This window comes from Artemia franciscana, chromosome 14 (assembly GCF_032884065.1).
Source record: "Artemia franciscana chromosome 14, ASM3288406v1, whole genome shotgun sequence".
Taxonomy (NCBI): Eukaryota; Metazoa; Arthropoda; class Branchiopoda; order Anostraca; family Artemiidae; genus Artemia; species Artemia franciscana.
In genome coordinates, this window is record NC_088876.1 from 3,479,319 (window position 1) to 3,499,344 (window position 20,026).

The following is a 20,026-nucleotide window of genomic DNA, read 5'->3' on the forward strand; positions in this document are numbered from 1 at the left end:
CATATACTAATCTGGCTACATTATAAAATTACTTCTAACGAAATGGATGATGTGATTTCTGCTGAAATACCTGATGAAAATGTCGATAAGGGGTTATATGATATTGTTGTAAAAAATATGATACATGGACCTTGCAGTGCACTGAACGAAAATTCACCATGCATGGCCAAAGGAAGGTGCACAAAGCAATATCCTCGACTTTTAGTACCCAACACAATTGTGTTCCATCAGACTATGTCTAAAATTTGTCCCTACTGCAAGGCCTTGAAATTTAATGGTGAAACAATGGGAGTGTGTTGCGCCTCAGGGAAAGTTAAACTTCCTCTACTGGCTGCACCCCCAGAGCCATTGAAGACTTTGCTTACTGGAACTACGTCAGAATCTAAGCGTTTTTTATCAAATATCAGAACATATAACTAATGTTTCCAAATGACTTCGTTTGGTGCCCAAATCGAAAATCAAGATCAATTTATGTCTACTTTCAAAGTAAAAGGGCAAATTTATCATAGAGCAGGGTCTCTTCTACCATTCTCAGGCAAGAATCATAAATATTTACAATTGTACTTCATCAGTGATAGAAATTCTGAACTGAATACACGTTGCGAAATTTCTCCCAACGTTGAAAGGACAATCGTTTCCCAATTGCAATATCTTTTCCACGAAAATAATAATTTAGTGTGTCTGTTCAAGACAGCCATCGATTTGATGCCTACTGATAGGCATAAAATTGTTATTTCCGCTGAGAAAACGCCTCCTGGCCAACATGTGCGTAGATACAATGCTCCAACCATCGACGAAGTGGCAATCGTTATGGTCGGTGATCAGTTTTTACCTCGAGATATTATTCTTCATAAGCGAAACGCTCAATTGGTAAGAATTGCTGAAACCCATCGATGCTACGATGCCCTACAATATCCTATCATTTTTTAGGATGGAGCCGACGGCTATCACTTTAATATTAGATTGATGAATCCAGCCACTAACAAAGAAATGAATAAGAAATGCAGTGCAATGCATTATTATTCCTATAGACTAATGATTCGGCAGGATGAAGACAATTATATTTTAAAATGCCGTCAATTGTTTCACCAATACGTCGTTGATATGTATGCAAAAATTGAATCAGAAAGTTTGCTATATATCCGTCTGAATCAGACCAAGCTCCGCTCTGAACAATACATTCATTTGCGAGATGCAGTGCGTCTGTTTTGAAACAGACGCACTAAATTATTATTTTCGTGGAAAAGATGTTGCAATTGGAAACGATTGTCCTTTCAACGTTGGGACAAATTTCGCAACGTGTATTAAATTCAGAATTTCTATCACTGATGAAGTAAAATTGTAAACATTTATGATTCTCGCCTGAGAATGGTAGAAGGGACCCTGCTCTATGATAAATTTGCCCTTTTACTTTGAAAGTTTGCATAAGTTGATCTTGATTTTCGATTTGGGTACCAAACGACGTCATTTCGAAACATGAGTTATATTTTTTGATATTTGATAAAAAATGCTTAGATTCTGACGTAGTTCCAGTAAGCAAAGTCTTCAATGGCTCTGGGGGTGCAGCCAGTAGAGGAAGTTCAAATTTCCCTGAGGCGAAACATATTCCCATTGTTTCACCATTAAATTTCAAGGCCATCAAAACAGCCATCAATTTGATGCCTATTTATACGCATAAAATTGTTATTTCCGCTGACAAAACGCCTCCTGGCCAACATGTGCGTAGATACAATGCTCCAACTATCAACGAAGTGGCATTATGGTTGGTGATCTGTTTTTACCTCGAGATATTATTCTTCATAAGTGAAACGCTCAGTTGGTAAGAATTGCTGAAACTCATCGATGCTACGATGCCCTACCATTCTCAGGCGAGAATCATAAATTTTTACAATTGTACTTCATCAGTGATAGAAATTCTGAATTGAATACACGTTGCGAAATTTGTCCCAACGTTGAAAGGACAATCGTTTAATAATTGCAACATCTTTTCAACGAAAATAATAATTTAGTACGTCTGTTCAAAACAGCCATCGATTTGATGCCTACTGATACGCATAAAATTGTTATTTCCGCTGACATAACGCCTCCTGGCCAACATGTGGGTAGCTACAATGCTCCAACTATCAATGAAGTGGCAATCGTTATGGTCGGAAATGATTTTGATTTATTTATTGATAAGTGGTGTAAGAAAGAGAATAAAAATAAAGAGAGTTTTCAAAGTTGGAAGAATTTAATTATTAGTAGAATAAGAAATAAAATATATTCTAACTTAAAAAATAGTAACACTAAATCATTATTTTATAATGCGAAGATTAAACAAGCAATTGCTAATCTAAAGAATGAATTTGTAATTGTGCCAGTGGATAAAGCTAATAATAATTTTGCCATAATTTGTCAGAAGCTGTATTGTGATATCTTAAAAAGGGAGTTATGCACAACTAATGTTTACGAAAAGGTAAATATAGAGGATGAGAATTTAATTGAAAAGACTGAAGAAATATTTTTTTTTAAATTTTAATATTAAAATAAATGACAATGATAAAAAGTTCCCTTTCCTATATTGGACTGTAAAATTTCATAAGAATCCCCCTAAACCACGGTTTATTCCTGGAGCAGCTAAATGTCCAACCCGCATTGCTGCTACTGACCTTTCTTTAATTTTAAAGGAAATTGTAAATAAACTTAAAACCTATTGTTCTGGTATTAAAATATTTTCGAATTTTAATCCATATTGGAGTGTTAATAATTCACTGCAGGTGATAGATTCTTTAACAATGGTTTCAGCTAAAAGAATTGAGTCTTTCGATTTTGCGACAATGTATACTAATTTATCACTTAATGTAGTGTTTGATAATTTAAAAACTGTTACCAAGAAATCTTTCCTTTTATCTAGTAAAAGCTTCTTAAAAAAAGACATTTATAATAAAAAAGCTATATGGACAAATTGCTTTAATACTACAGTTAACTTGAGATGTTACAGCTTGGATATGATTTTTGAGTTATTAGAATTTGTTTTATACAATACTTATATAAGATTTGGTGGTGATTCGTACAAGCAAATTGTGGGAATTCCCATGGGGGGGAATGCCAGCCCATTTATAGCTGACATGTTTTTAAGTCAACTAGAATATAAATATATGATGGATAAGAATAATCCAAATAATTTAAAACATGTTTTGTCAAATAATAGAAAATATTTAGATGATATTTTGGTCTTAAATTGTAAGGATTTCATTGATATTTCTAAAAATATATATCCATCAGAGCTTATTCTTGAACCTAGTCATGGCGCTGGTCATGAAGATCATTTCTTAGATTTAAATATTAATATTTGTGATAATAATAAATTAAGTTTTAAAATGTATAATAAAACGGATGATTTTGATTTTGAAGTGATTAGTTTCCCATTCCCTGAAAGTAATATACACTCAAATATCACATATTCAGCGTTTTTCTCACAGTTACTTTGTTATGCAAGGATTTGTAGTAATTATATTGATTTTAAAAATAGATGTAAAATCTTAAGCCAAAAATTGATATCAAGAGGTTTTTCTGCAAATAAATTAACTTGGCAATTGAAAACATTTAGTTTTCATTATAACGAACTTTTAAATAAATATCAAAAGAATTATCTAGAAATACTTAAAGAAATTTACAACTAATTTCGGAGGTTCGAGAAATGTTGTCGCAGCGCCATTTATTTTGAATTGTGTTTCTAATTGAGCGGATTTTCTTAAAAATTAGCCACATGGTAAAGATGAATTCTATAATTGTTTAGTTCATTCAGGGTTTTTGCAATGTGTTAATATTTGTGATTTGGTAAAATTTATAATATCTAGTTTACCTATTGTTGCTAAAGGGAGGGATATATTAACAGGATAAGCTTGTTTTGGTTTTACTTGGTTGTTTTACATTTGCTGTTTTTTTCTTTCATAGGCATGTATTTTGGGGGTGATACCTGACGCGGGGATGCCATGGATATTCTGTGGTAGCCACAACACTGTGCTGGGTAGAAAATTTAGAGTGGCGAAACCCTATATAGGCCAGTGTATTCTCCTGATGAGCCCTTATGTTGGGTGTTGCCTCTGAATTATTTGTCTATATTATTTTTTCTATTGTTTGGTAAATGACGACTTATACTTATTGACGACATGACTGCCTGTCCATGGATTATTCTTTATGGTTGATTGTGTGTGGCTATGCTGTTTGACCTATGTGATTGTATGGATGAGTAGGGTTAAGGCCTCATTCAAGTGCTGGTCTATATTAATCACTAATTTAGGAAAACAGTCTTCCTTTTCTCCTTCTGTCTCTCTTTTTTTTTTGTGTGTGTGTTTGTGCTGTTGCATTGGTGATTTCTCTTTTCATGATATATCTATATTCACAGGTGGGACACAGGGACACAACTACAATGGCGCGTAACTAATATGGCGCGTAACGACTTTGAAACAAATCTGTAGGAATTTCGAAAAACAGCCTGAAATTCTTCGAAAAAGGTGTCAGATCAACTTGAAAATTACACCATTAGAACTCTCATTAAGCGCAATAACGATTGTACGCTTAATGCTTGCTAAATGTCATTACAATACTGAATTTTGGAAAATTGAACTGTGTTTAATTTCACAGAGATTCTTATCTCTTAGAAACAATATTGTAATACAGAAAATATATTGCCAATAAAAACTCAACAAAACCGGTATTTGAAAGAAATTAACTCCACTTAGCTTTTTTTTACAAGGATTTGAGGCATTAGAATGACCTCTTCTTGTAAAAGTATTTAATAACTTTGAATAAAAGTTTAATAACTTTTAATACAATACTTATATAAGATTTGGTGGTGATTTGTACGAGCAAATCGTGGGAATTCCCATGGGGGGGGGAATGCCAGCCCATTTATAGCTGACTTGTTTTTAAGTCAACTAGAATATATTTATATGATGGATAAGAATAATCCAAATAATTTAAAACATGTTTTGTCAAATAATAAAAGATATTTAGATGATATTTGGGTCTTAAATTGTAAGGATTTCATTGATATTTCTAAAAATATATATCCATCAGAGCTTACTCTTGAACCTAGTCATGGCGCTGGTCATGAAGATCATTTCTTAGATTTAAATGTTAATATTTGTGATAATAATAAATTAAGTTTTAAAATGTATAATAAACGGATGATTTTGATTTTGAAGTGATTAGTTTCCCATTCCCTGAAAGTAACATACACTCAAATATCACATATTCTGCGTTTTTTTCACAGTTACTTCGTTATGCAAGGATTTGTAGTAATTATATTGATTTTAAAAATAGATGTAAAATCTTAAGCCAAAAATTGATATCAAGAGGTTTTTCTGCAAATAAATTAACTTGGCAATTTAAAAAATTTAGTTTTCATTATTCAATAAATATCAAAAGAATTATCTGGAAATACTTAAAGAAATTTTCAACTAATTTCGGAAGTTCGACAAATTATGATGCAGCGCCATTTATTTTGAATTGTGTTTCAAATAGAGCGGATTTTTTAAAAAATAGCCACATGGTAAAGATAAATTCTATAATTTTTTAGTTCATTTATTATTTTTTTTTTTGCAATGTGTTAATATTTGTGATTTGGTAAATTTTATCATATTTAGTTTACCTATTGTTGCTAAAAAGAGGGATATATTAAAAGGATAAGCTTGTTTTGGTGTTACTTGGTTGTTTTACATTTGCTGTTTTTTTTTTCATAGGCATGTATTTTGGGGGTGATACCTGACACGGGGATGACATGGATATTCTGTGGTAGCCACAACACTTGGCTGGGTAGAGAATTTAAAGTAGCGAAACCCTATAGGCCAGTGTATTCTCCTGATGAGCCCTTGTGTTGGGTTGTTGCCTCTGAATTATTTGTCTTTATTATTTTTTCTATTGTTTGGTAAATGACGACTTATACTTATTGACGACATGACTGCCTGTCCATGGATTATTCTTTATGGTTGATTGGGTTTGGCTATGCTGTTTGACCTATTTGATTGTATGGATGAGTAGGGCTAAGGCCTCATTCAAGTGCTGGTCTATATTAATCACTAATTTAGGAAAACAGTCTTCCTTTTCTCCTTCTGTCTCTTTTTTTTATGCGTTTGTGCTGTTGCATTGGTGGTTTCTCTTTTCATGATATATATATATATATATATATATATATATATATATATATATAAATACGTTGTATATATGCATGTTTGTTTGTTTCTGGGTTTGTATATGACGTAGTTATAAGTATATAAGGCTTTGTATATGACGTCAATATAAGATGACACTACAGACCGGGACAGAAATGACGACCGGGACACAGGGAATATAAATGACGACCGGGACACAGGGACACAACTATCATATATAATCATATATACAACTATATTATATATCTATATATATAAAAATAAGTTGTCTGTCTGTGTGTCTGTCTGTCAGGTGACGTCATGTTTATGTGTCGACTGACGTCATGAAGTTAGTTGTCGTCATTTTTGCTATGACGGTGAGTCATTAAAGACATTTAATCATGAAGTTATTTGTCGTCATTTTTGCTATGACGGTGACGTCATTAAAGATATTTAAGACATATATGTTCACGTAGAAATCTATTAATGTTTAAGTTTAAAATGACTGATGAACTTACAATGGCAAAAGCCGATGAAGATGCTCAAAGCGTCTATGCCAAAAAACTTGCTGCTGATAGAGAAAGTCAGAAAAGAAAGCGTGCCGAGGAATCACAAGAACAGCAAGGAAACAGGCTTGAGGCTGATAGAGAAAGAAAGAACAGAAAGCGTGCCGAGGAATCAAAAGAACAGCAAGGAAACAGGCTTGAGGCTGATAGAGAAAGAAAGAACAGAAAACGTGCCGAGGAACGCGACGCGTTCCTCGGCACGCATCGGCAACTACCAGAGCAACGCGAAAGCAGACTTGCTGCCCCAACAGCTAGTATATATATAAAAATAAGTTGTTTGTCGACTGACGTAAAGGCGTTTCAAAGAGAAATTTTTAGTATAGATCTTAAAATGACAGAAGAAATAGCCGAGGAAGCCGCTCAAATAGTTAACTTAATGAGAAATTTTAGTATAAATCCTAAAATTTCAGAAGAAATAGCTGAGGAAGCTGCTCAAAGAGTTAATGCCAAAAGACTTGCGGTTAAAGAACGCAAAACCGCGCAGTAAGATGAAAATCAACCTAGACAGTGAGAGTCAAACCGTATCAAAACTGAAAATGATAGCGATGTGGCAAGCGTTATGGTCAGTGATCAGTTCTTACCTCGAGATAATATTCTTTATAGGCGAAACAATCAGTTGACAAGAATTACTTAAATTTATCGATGTTACGATGCCCTACAATATCCTATCATTTTTTGGGATGGAACCGACGGCTATCACTTTAATATTAAATTGATAAATCCAGCCACTAACAAAGAAATGGATAAGAAATGCAGCGCAATGAAATATTATGCCTATAGATTAATGGTTCGTCATTTATTGTATTTACATATAATCCATCTTGGGATTAGATACAACAGCTTTTACATCCTTGACAATCTTCGGTTCATGACATGATATTACGGCCCGTGTCTTCCGGCAAAAGTTGCTCTCCTTCATCTCCTACAGAGCTATGGGAGAAATACAAATCGCAAATGGCCGAAAATATACTCCACCGAATACGGCTAGAAAGATCAGATATGACCTTGGACTTTACAACAGAAATTTAAAATTGTACTTTAGTTATGATTGAAGATTTTTGCTTATCTATTGCAAACAAACTTCTCAAGCATTTAGGAATGCCTTCACCTAATCATAATGCTTCTATTTCTACATGTGTAGAATGGGATCGTGAACAAAGTTACAACACAATTGATCTATTGTCGTATGTTACAGACCGGGACACCGGGACACAAGGAATATAAATGACGACCGGGATACTCAAAGAGAAATTACAGACCGGGACACAAATGACGACCAGGTCACAGGGAATATAAATGACGACGGGGAGACTGGGACATAACTACAACAGGGACGCCGAAAGGGTACATGGGGGATATATAAATGACGACGGGGACAAAGGGAATATTCAATTAGCAATTACCATCAACAAAGCCCAAGGGCAATCCTTATAAAAATGCGGTTTAGATCTGAATACGGATTGTTTTCCCATGGACAATTATATGTTGCATGTTAAAGAGTCGGTAAACCAGACAATCTATCTATATGCACAGACAATGGGACAGTGAAGAATATTGTATATTCGCAAGTTTTACGTAGTTAAAAACATATATATATATATATATATATATATATATATATATATATATATATATATATATATATATATTCACAGGTTGGACACAGGTACAGAACTACAATGTCGCGTAACTAATATGGTGCGTAACGAATTACACGCGCGGGGGGGAATGGGGGTGGGTGTGAAGCGCCCCCACCATCAAATGTTGGTGTGGCGCTAGGTTCAAGGTTTACCACGGTCACAGATAGTACGTTTCTATTGGTCGAACACACTAGCCCGAGAGGTCACGTAAGTGTTTGTACACTGCTTTGCCATCCTTCCTTGTGGCTCGTCAGCTCATGAGCTGATTTGTAGTTATTTGTATACAATTTGTATATAAATTTTTAATACATTTATTCAGCTATTTGTATACAAATAGCTGAATCAGCTATTTGTAGCTCATCAGATTTGGCGTCAAAATGACTTGAGATTCCTATGAGTCAGCTTAATCCTCTTGCCACTGATATGTCGATAGGTCTTTATATCGCCCTGCAGTCTGGCCTGCCGTAGGAGTACAATGACATCCACAGCATCCTGTGGTAGCCAAGGTTTTTGACCTTAAATTGCTAGGCAAGAGTTATTCTCGCTGCGTCGGTGAATCAAGTTTTAAACGAGTCCCACATGGCTTCAATATCCGAAATCCGGGACAGGCTTTCAAAACTGTTTTTAATCAACTGCGTACCGCTCTTTGATCGCAGGAGTATCGAGACGATGGAGATTTAGTGTTGCTATGCGCTTGAGAACCTTCTGTAATTTCAACTTACGGAAGATTTCAATCGCCGAGAGATGATGACATAATCGTTCATTTTCTTCGTGACGCCGTCGTCATTATACCATTATACTGCTAAATTCGAGGTCTATCAGTATACTTGGTATAGTATTGACGGCGTCATAAAGGATTTGTGACCCAATTGCGATTTGTGAATTGATTCGTGACCCAATCACAACTCATTGGAATTGAATCTCTTTTAAAAATCAAGTGTGAATAAGTTTGGGGACTCACTTTGAGGAAGTGAATGAAATTTTACCTTTTACTCGTAGGAAAAAAGATCTTAATATCCATGAGTTTTTCTTTGGCATTCGTAATCCTTTTGCAAGAGCTGAAGGGTTTTGTCCTGTTTTTCTTAGTCCATTGATTTTAGCTTATAGTAAGAAATTTTGAAAGTGGCGAGAATTGGGCCTTTAGAAAGACTCTAAAGGCTACTTTAGAAAGTAGCCTCTGTGGATTCTACATAAAATGAGAATCTTAGGCCGGATTAATGAATATTACATTATATAGAAGTAACTGTTCATAATTCTTGCCTGGGGCCAGAAAACTAATTTTCACTACTAATTGAGTCAGAACCTAGATTGCAAGAGTGTCAGTGGAGTCTTACAGACTATATTGGAGACGACTATCTGAAGTAATTCAGTCGAGCTTTTTTTTCTATTGGGCAGTGTTTCTGCTTTCGACTTGAAAGTTTGGCACTAGGAGGCAGGGAGGCACACTCCGATTTCAGTTCGAAGTTGGACTAAAATTGAAAGCGATTAATTTTTAGTGGGGAAGTGCAAATAGTCTCTACGAGGAAATTTTCTGCAGGAGAATATATTTATCGGGAAACATGAATTTCCAGGAAAAATTTTCACGGAAGGGAAATTTCCGGTATGAGTAAAAAATTTCAGAGAATTTTCACCACCTTTACGTTATCACTTTCATGGACAATTTGTCAAAGGGGAGCTGTAACTGTCTTTTCAACGAAAAAATTTGCATTTATTTCTTTAGCATTCTTTTTTTTAGCATTCTTCCAAAATTGTGTAAAACATCTTCGTGAGCGTACGAAGTGTAGAATCAACTAGGCTTTGGAGGAATGCAAAACCCCTCCCCCATCTGTATTCTGGCTATGTTAACAGCTCTTTCTTTAAAAAAACAATCAAGAATACTTTAAGGTTCAAAAAATGACTTTGCATATTAAGGGGGTAGGTGTTAGGTACGATGAATTTCCAAGGGTTGAGGAAACGGCAACCCTCCCCCATCTATAACTCTTTTAAGCACATGAATGTAAATTTCAAATCTTTCCACAAAAATAGGGGAGCTGCCGTACCCTCATCGGCCATTCTTAAAGCATAGTCTCTATACATATTAATTCAAATATAGGACGGTTATAAGTTATATAGGATGATTATAACGGTTAAAGTAAACTGCTGCATTTTCATTTCAATCGAGGTATTCATTTCTTTCAACCTCAACATTTTTTGGGATGCTGTAAAAATGGATTCTGTCGCCATTGGCAGGTCTATAGTGATCTTCATCATGCTTTTTTCCTGTAGGTTCTTTTTTGTACATGACTTCAAAAATAAGCTAAAAAACGGCGAGACAGACTTTTTGCTTAAAAAAAAGAAACAAAAAATTAACAGTCATGTTCTTCCAGACTATTTATTAAAAGTAAAATAACTACAGAAAATCTTTTGAGTTAAATGCGCCATATAAGATTATCAGCTCTTAAATATTATTTGATGACGTCATTGGTTGCTATTTGTCTTAAATCCAAATTAAATGATAAATAAATTACAGAAAATAGTCTCTAAATAAAGCTTTTTTCAATTTCTTTATTATTTTTGAATTGTTTAAACTCAGATTTTGCGAGTTCGTCTTAGGTTATTAACTCTTCCAGGAGTCAGGAGTTAGACTGTGTTTTGGTCTTTTCTTCAATGTAAAACGTTTTTCCGATTGCTAGAAGTGAAGGGCGGTTGTCTCAATTAGTGGTTGATTTATTTCTAATTTGGGTTTCGTCTTTTTGATTTTTCTCGTCCCTCAGACTTTCTTCTTTACAATTTATTCTAATCTTTTTAATAACAAGGATTTTCTTTTGATTTTTTAAAAGCTTAAATTTTTATAAAGGTTCTTTTCGTGTTTCTTGCCTCTATGGGGCATCTTTTTCGATATTTTGCCTCTACGGGCATCTTTATTTTGCCTCTACGGGGCATCTTTTTCGATATTTTTAAATGAATACTAACTGTTGGGGTGGCGCTTCGCGCCACCCCAACATCTAGTTGTCGGGGACATCTCGCACCCCCCCCAAGCCCCCCAACGTGCGTAAGTCGTTACACGCCATATTAGTTACGCGCCATTGTAGTTGTTTCCCTGTGTACCACCTATGAATATAGATAGATTTATATATGTGTTTTGAACTACGTAAAACATGCGAATATGCAACATTCTTGGCTTTCCCATTGTATGTGCATATACAAAGCCTTATGTACTAATAATGACGTCATATGCAAACGCTCTTTTTACAAACAAACAAACATGCCATACAAACAAATCGTTTTTATATAGATAGATAGATAGGTAGATACAATACAAATTAACCGCGTAAAACTTGCGAATATACAACATTCTTCGCTGTCCAATTGTCGCTGCATATAAGTAGATTGTCAGGTTTACCGACCCTCGAACATTCAACGTACAATTGTCCATGGGAAAAACAATCAGTATTAATATCTATACCACATTTTTCTAATGACTGACCTTGAGCTTTGTTGATGCTAATTTGTTAAATGCTAATCGAATTGGGAATTGCAATCTTTTAAATTGAAAAGGCAGATCCGTTGGAATTATGGGAATGCGAGGAATAAGAACAGCCTCACCCTCAAAAGGCCCTGTCAAGATTGTGGCCTCTATTACATTTTCAATTGTTTTTCTTACGGCAAGTCGCGTGCCATTGCAAAGCTTTGGTGGGTTGATATTTCTTAACAGTATTATTGGTACGCCTATTTTTAGTTGTAGCACGTGCGGTGGAAACCCTGAAAGATCCACGGAATTTAAAAATTCAGATGGATAACTAACCGCTTCATTTGGTTCCAAAGCTATGTCAACTGACTTGTAAAGGACTGCCTGGTTTCGAATCTTGGTCAAAACAATATTGTTGATTTCGTGGACGTCTATATTTTTGGGTGCAAGAATCGCTCTTTCACTTAGCCAGTTATTATTTTTGTAATTGTTTAGAATATTCAGAAATACTTTTTCAATCAATTTATTTTTGGACGTCTCTAAATTACAGAATTCAGCAGGTAGTTGTATACGTCCTGAAATTGAGTCTACTGGGAGCTTTCCGTTTCCAATTGCCAGCAATTGATCTGAAAATGTTTGACCAGAGTCATCGTTTTGCAGTGGGACACGCATTTTGTAGTTAATTTTAATGTTTTTACGTGTGCCCATAAATTTGAATTTTTCAGGCAAGCATTCATTTCGTCTGCAGGGGTTGATCTAGGTATTATAGGTAATGTTTGCCTGAAATCTCCCGCAAGCAATATTAATGTGCTGCCAAAGGGTTTCGAATTCCCTCGCAAATCTTTCAAACATTGATCCAGAGACTCGAGCGATTTATTATGTGCCATTGTTCACCGCAATACTTTACCCATCCCAGATGATTTGGAAATATTGCACAGGGGAGTTTCTGTAGAATGCAAATTCAGAGGCAATTTCAAAGTGGAATGAGCAGTTTTTCCACCAGGAAGCAACGTTGCGGCTATTCCGGACGTCGAAATTGCCAACGCTATATCATTTTTTGATCGAATTGATGCCAGAATAAGTTTTATCACAAATGTTTTACCAGTACCTCCTGGCGCATCCAAAAAGAATATTTCTCCAACGTGGTTATCGACACAATGCATTATCGTATCATAAATGTCTTTTTGTTCCTACGTTAACTTGGAAAATGTCATTTTGTATATACGACAATAGATCACTCGTACTGTATTTTTGTTCACGATCCAATTCTACACATGTCGAAACAGCAGCGATACGATTAGGTGAATGCATTCCCAAATCCTAAAGAGGTTTGTATGCCATACATACACACAAATCTTCTATAATAACTAAAGTGTAGTAATAACTTTCGGATGTAAAACCAAAAGTCATATCTGACATCTCTAACCGTTTTTGATGGAGTATATCTTCGGACATTTTTGATTTATATTTTTCCCATAACTCTGTAGGAGCTGATGGAGAGGAAGTTGTTAGTATGATGCCAAACAATGCACGAATTTGACTTTGAGTTTACGTTTCGCACGCCTCATTGTTGCAGTTATCCCAGTGTTGGTCATTCTCCAATAAATTCAGAGCTTGGCATGCACTACGGTAAGTGTCATGTATAGTACCGTTTACAGTTCTCAAATACTCAAAGGACGTCGGACCTGGTACATTCAAAAAAAGCAGGCGTAGAAAGAAGCATTCATGTTGATTGGGGTGAACGGTGTAGAGTCTTCCTATCGTGGTATCTTTGAAGATGGCAGGTTGGCCGTCGACTGCCCTACCCTGTTTTCGACGTTCAAATACTTTATTTTTAGCATTCCACGTGTAATACGAAGGCACTTCAGTATACAGCAGTCTTTTTGCAAAAGAATCATTTTTGCATAGCGAAAAGAAAGCAGTTAACTTTATATCCGGTGGATTCAGGGCTGTTTGTTGCACGTTGGATTCCGAAAAATAAACACTTTGACCATTCTGTAAATGTACCGCTAAGTGAACAACAGCTGGACTACGTAAATGTATCGAAAATGAAAGAATTCGCCAAACAGCTTCATTACTGCTTATGTATCTTCCAGCCTGATATTGTACGATTTCGTCGATATCTTTGATTTCGGACTGCAAGCCAAAAACTGCCATGTCACTGCCTTTGTTGCCGTATTTACATATGTATTTGATTGCCTTTAGGGAGTTACAGTATTCAACGTTTATGTGTGCATTAAATGTTTTTGATAATAATGGGGAATATGGAACAACCCACTGGTTATCTACTTCGATGGTGGTACCGTTACGCTTCTTTATTATTGTTGTTTTACCGACATCTTCAGTAAATCTTCTTCTATATTGTGGATAACCATCATTGCCAGTAATTGCGTTGGATACTAAAAGTCGAGGATATTGCTTCGTGCACCTTCCTTTGGCCATGCATGGTGAATTTTCGTTCAGTGCACCAAAAGGTCCATGTATCATATTTTTTACAATAATATCATTTAACCCCTTATCGACATTTTTATCAGGTATTTCAGCGGAAATCACATCATCAATTTCGTTAGAAGTAATTTTATTATGTAGCCAGATTAGTATATGTACGTGTGGCAAACCTCGTTTTTGCCATTCCACTGAGTACATCCAGCATCGCACTGACCCAAACACTTCATGTTTTACAATGTAGTTTATCAGTGATTTCAACTTTTGCCGGAAGACAAGGGCCGTAATGTCATGTCTATGAACCGGCGATTGTCCTTGAAGTAAAAGCTGCTGTATCTCGTCCCAAGATTGATTATATGTAAATGTAATAAATAAATCTGGACGACCATAGAGACGATTATCCGCAATAGTATCTTGAGCATATTCATGCATATGACGGGGACTGCCAGCATATGACGAAGGTAAAATCGTTAATCTTCCAACGTTTGTGGTATTACCGTCATATACAACTGCATCTCTTAAATGAATGTATTGTTCAGAGCGGAGCTTGGTCTGATTCAGACGGATATACAGCAAACGTTCTGATTCAATTTTTGCATACATATCAACGACGTATTGCTGAAACAATTGACGGCATTTTAAAATATAATTGTCTTCATCCTGCCGAATCATTAGTCTATAGGAATAATAATGCATTGCACTGCATTTCTTATTCATTTCTTTGTTAGTGGCTGGATTCATCAATTTAATATTAGAGTGATAGCCATCGGCTCCATCCCAAAAATGATAGAATATTGTAGGGCATCTTAGCATCGATGAGTTTCAGCAATTCTTACCAACTGAGCGTTTCGCTTATGAAGAATAATATCTCGAGGTAAAAACTGATCACCGACCATAACGATTGCCACTTTGTCGATAGTTGGAGCAGTTTTACTATCTTTCGTGGAAAAGATGTTGCAATTGGGAAACGATTGTCCTTTCAACGTTGGGAGAAATTTCGCAACGTGTATTCAATTCAGAATTTCTATCACTGATGAAGTACAATTGAAAAAAATTTATGATTCTCGCCTGAGAATGGTAGAAGGGACCCTGCTCTATGATAAATTTGCTCTTTTACTTTGAAAGTAGGCATAAATTGATCTTGATTTTCGATTTGGGCACCAAACGACGTCGTTTGGAAACATGAGTTATATTTTCTGATGTTTGATAAGAAACGCTTAGATTCTGACGTAGTTCCAGTAAGCAAAGTCTTCAATGGCTCTGGGGGTGCAGCCAGTAGAGGAAGTTTAACTTTCCATGAGGCGGAACACATTCCCATTGTTTCACCATTTAATTTCAAGGCCTTGCAGTAGGGACAAATTTTAGACATAGTCCCGATTTGAACACATCTACTATAATCATCGACTGGGCTGTACCTGAATGCCATACGATAATTTTCACGTTGCTCTTGTGACTCCTCTGCACGCTTTCTTTTGGAATTATGTCTTGAAGCCGCAAGCCTGTTTTCACGTTGCTGTTGTGATTCCTCGACACTCCTTCTTTGTCACTTTCTCTTTTAGCAGCAAATCTGGTTTCGCGTTGCTCTGGTAGTTCCTCGACACGCCTTCGTTGACGTAAATTGCACATTCCTGATCTAGCATTATCTATTGAAGCCGCAAGCCTGTTTTCACGTTGCTCTTTTGATTCCTCGACAAGCCTTCTTTTTTTACTTTCTCTTTCAGCAGCAAGTCTGGTTTCGCGTTGCTCTGGTAGCTCCTCGACGCGCCTTCGTTCATGTAAATTGCACATTCTTAATCTGGCCCTTTCTCTTTGAACCGCAAGCCTGGTTTTGCTTTTTGGTTACATTCTATAACATTTACAGTTGGAAAGATATTCACGTGCCAAGCTTGCTAAAGCTCAACAATTTATGATAAACCTCAAAATTTAAAGTATTTTTTTTAAAGTTTTCAAATTACATTAATCTATTGTCAAAATATTACGAAATATTTATGCAATTCACATTCGCAAGTCTTACGTAGTATATATATATATATATATATATATATATATATATATATATATATATATATATATATATATATATATATATATATATATATATATATATATATATATTCACAGGTGGGACACTGGGACACAACTACAATGGCGCGTAACTAATATGGCGCGTAACGCGCGGAAGGGCGGGCTTGGGAGGGGTGTGAAGCACCCCAACCAACTAGCTGTTGGGGTGGCGCGAAGAACCACCCCAACAGCTAGTTATATATATATATATATATATATATATATATATATATATATATATATATATATATATATATATATGTATATATATATATATATATATATATATATATATATATATATATATATATATATATATATATATATATATATATATATATATATATATATATATATATATATATATATATATATATATATATATATATATATATATATATATAAAAATAAGTTGTCTGTCTGTCTGTGGATCAGGTGACGTCATGTTTCTGTGTCGGCTGACGTCATGAAATTAGTTGTCGTCATTTTTGCTATGACGTTGACGTCATTAAAGATATTTAAGACATATATGTTCACGTAGAAATCTATTAATGTTTAAGTTTAAAATGACTGATGAACTTACAATGGCAAAAGCCGATGAAGATGCTCAAAGAGTCTATGCCAAAAAAATTGCTGCTGATAGAGAAAGTCAGAAAAGAAAGCGTGCCGAGGAATCAAAAGAACAGCAAGGAAACAGGCTTGAGGCTAAAGAACGCAAAACCGCGCAGTTAGATGAAGATCCACCTGGACAGCGAGAGTCAAAACATATCAAAACTGAAAATGATAGCGATGATGCTTGGGTTTGGGATTTTGACTTGGATAAGGTCATCAATGCCTACCAGATTTTAGTTAAAAAACAAAGGTTCGGCGATATGTATTTCATAGTGAAGCTGAAAAATAAAGAAGAAAAAGAAAACTGAAAAAAGAAAAAATGTAAAAACTAAAAAATACTAAAAAGAAAAAACACTCAAAGAGAAAAAAAGAACAGCAAGGAAACAGGCTTGAGGCTAAAGAACGCAAAACCGCGCAGTTAGATGAAGATCCACCTGGACAGCGAGAGTCAAAACATATCAAAACTGAAAATGATAGCGATGATGATTGGGTTTGGGATTTTGACTTGGATAAGGTCATCAATGCCTACCAGATTTTAGTTAAAAAAACAAAGGTTCGGCGACATGTATTTCATATTGAAGCTGAAAAATAAAGAAGAAAAAGAAAACTGAAAAAAGAAAAAATGTAAAAAACTAAAAAATGCTAAAAAGAAAAAACACTCAAAGAGAAATTACAGACCGGGACACAAATGACGACCGGGACAGAGGGAATATAAATAACGAACGGGACACTCAAAGAGAAATTACAGACTGGGATACCGGGACACAAATGACGACCGGGACACAGGGAATATAAATGACGACCAGGACACAGGTATTTAAGAATATCGTTCAAAGACAAATTTTTAATTGTAAGAAGACCGTTGAAAGAGAAATTTCTAATTGTAAAATGACTGAAGAACCTACAATGGCAACACCCGAGGAAGCTGCTCAAAACGAATGTATTCAAGCCGAAGTAGCTGAGTTGGTAAAGCTTTATGTTTCAGGTTCTAGGTCCGAGAGGCTCCAGGTTTGAACCGTGGCTTTAGCATTAATACAAAAGAAGAAAAAAACTAAAAAAGGTAAAACTACAAAAAAACTAAAAAGAAAATATATATATATATATATTTATATCTATATATATAAAAATAAGTTGTCTGTCAGTCTGTCTGTGGATCAGGTGACGTCATGTTTCTGTGTCGGCTGACGTCATGTTTTCGACTGATGAAATTACATACCGGGACATCGGGACACAAATGACGACCGGGACACCGGCACAAAGGGAATATAAATGACGACCGGGACACAAGGAATGTTCGATTAGCAATCACCATCAACAAAGCACCGGGACACAAATGACGACTGGGACACAGGGAGTATAAATGATGACCAGGACATAAGTAAAAAAAATTAAAAACTAAAAAAAAGGTAAAAACTACAAAAAAACTAAAAAGAAAAAAAACTAAAAACTAATAAAAAACTAAAAAAGCTAAAAAGCTAAAAAAAAACTAAAAAAGAAAATAGAATGAAAACGGAAAAAAAATGAAAAATAAAGGAGAAAAACAAAACTAAACAAAAAGAAAAAAAAAACTAAAAAAAGGTAAAAAACTAAAACCTAAAAAAAGACCAATTCAAAAACGAATGTATATACAGACCGGGACACAAATGACGACCGGGACACAGGGAATATAAATGACAACCAGGACACTCAAAGAGAAATTACAGACCGGGACACCGGAACACAAATGACGACCGAGACAAAAATGACGACCGGGACACCGCGACACAGGGAATATAAATTACGACCGCGACACTCAAAGAGAAATTACAAACTGGGACACCGGGACACAAATGACGACCGGGACACAGGGAAACAACAACAACGGGGACGCCGGGGGGCACAGGGGGATATATAAATGACGACAGGGACACAGGGAATGTTCGATTAGCAATCACCATCAACAAAGCTCAAGGGCAATCATAAGAATAATGAGGTATAGATCTGAACTCAGATTGCTTTTCCCATGGACAATTATATGTTGCATGTAAAAGAGTCGGTAAACCTGAAAATCTATTTATATACACAGACAATGGGACAGCCAAGAATGTTGTACATTCGCAAGTTTTACTTAGTTAAAAAAATATATATATATATATATATATATATATATATATATATATATATATATATATATATATATATATATATATATATATATATATATATATATATATATATATATCTATATTCACAGGTGGGACACAGGGACGCAACTACAATGGCGCGTAACTAATATGGCGCGTAACGACTTGCGCGCGCGGGGGGGCTTGGGGGGTTGCGAAGCGCCCCCACCAACTAGGTGTTGGGGTGGCGCGAAGCGCCACCCCAACAGCTTGTATCTATCTATATATATAAAAATAAGTTGTCTGTCTGTCTGTGGATCTGTGGATAAGGTGACGTCATGTTTCGGCTGACGTCATGAAATTAGTTGCCGTCATTTTTGCTTGAAGGTGACGTCATTCAAGTTATATAAGACATATGTTCGCGTAGAAATCTATTAATGTTTAAGTTTACAATGACTGATGAAGATGCTCAAAGAGTCTATGCCAAAAAACTTGCTGCTGATAGAGAAAGTCAGAAAAGAAAGCGTGCCGAGGAACTACCAGAGCAACGCGAAAGCAGACTTGCTGCTAAAAGAGAAAGTGAAAAAAGAAGGCGTGCCGAGGAATCAAAAGACCAGCAGGGAAACAGGCTTGAGGCTGATAGAGAAAGAAAGAACAGAAAGCATGCCGAGGAACTACCAGAGCAACGAAGAAGCAGACTTGCTGCTAAAAGAGAAAGTGAAAAAAGAAGGCGTGCCGAGGAATCAAAAGACCAGCAGGGAAACAGGCTTGAGGCTGATAGAGAAAGAAAGAACAGAAAGCATGCCGAGGAACTACCAGAGCAACGCAGAAGCAGACTTGCTGCTAAAAGAGAATGTGAAAAAAGAAGGCGTGCCGAGGAATTACAAGAACAGCAAGAAATCAGGCTTGCTGCTGATAGAGAAAGTAAGAAAAGAAAGCGTGCCGAGGAATTACAAGAACAGCAAGAAATCAGGCTTGCTGCTGATAGAGAAAGTAAGAAAAGAAAGCGTGCCGA

General features: G+C 35.7%; 1 long non-coding RNA gene across 1 annotated transcript in view; it reads left to right on the top strand.

The window, feature by feature from the left end:
- LOC136035192 (uncharacterized) overlaps nt 1-20,026 on the top strand; it is a 181,436-nt gene that overhangs the window by 15,213 nt on the left and 146,197 nt on the right. The gene's annotated exons all lie outside the window — the stretch shown is intronic.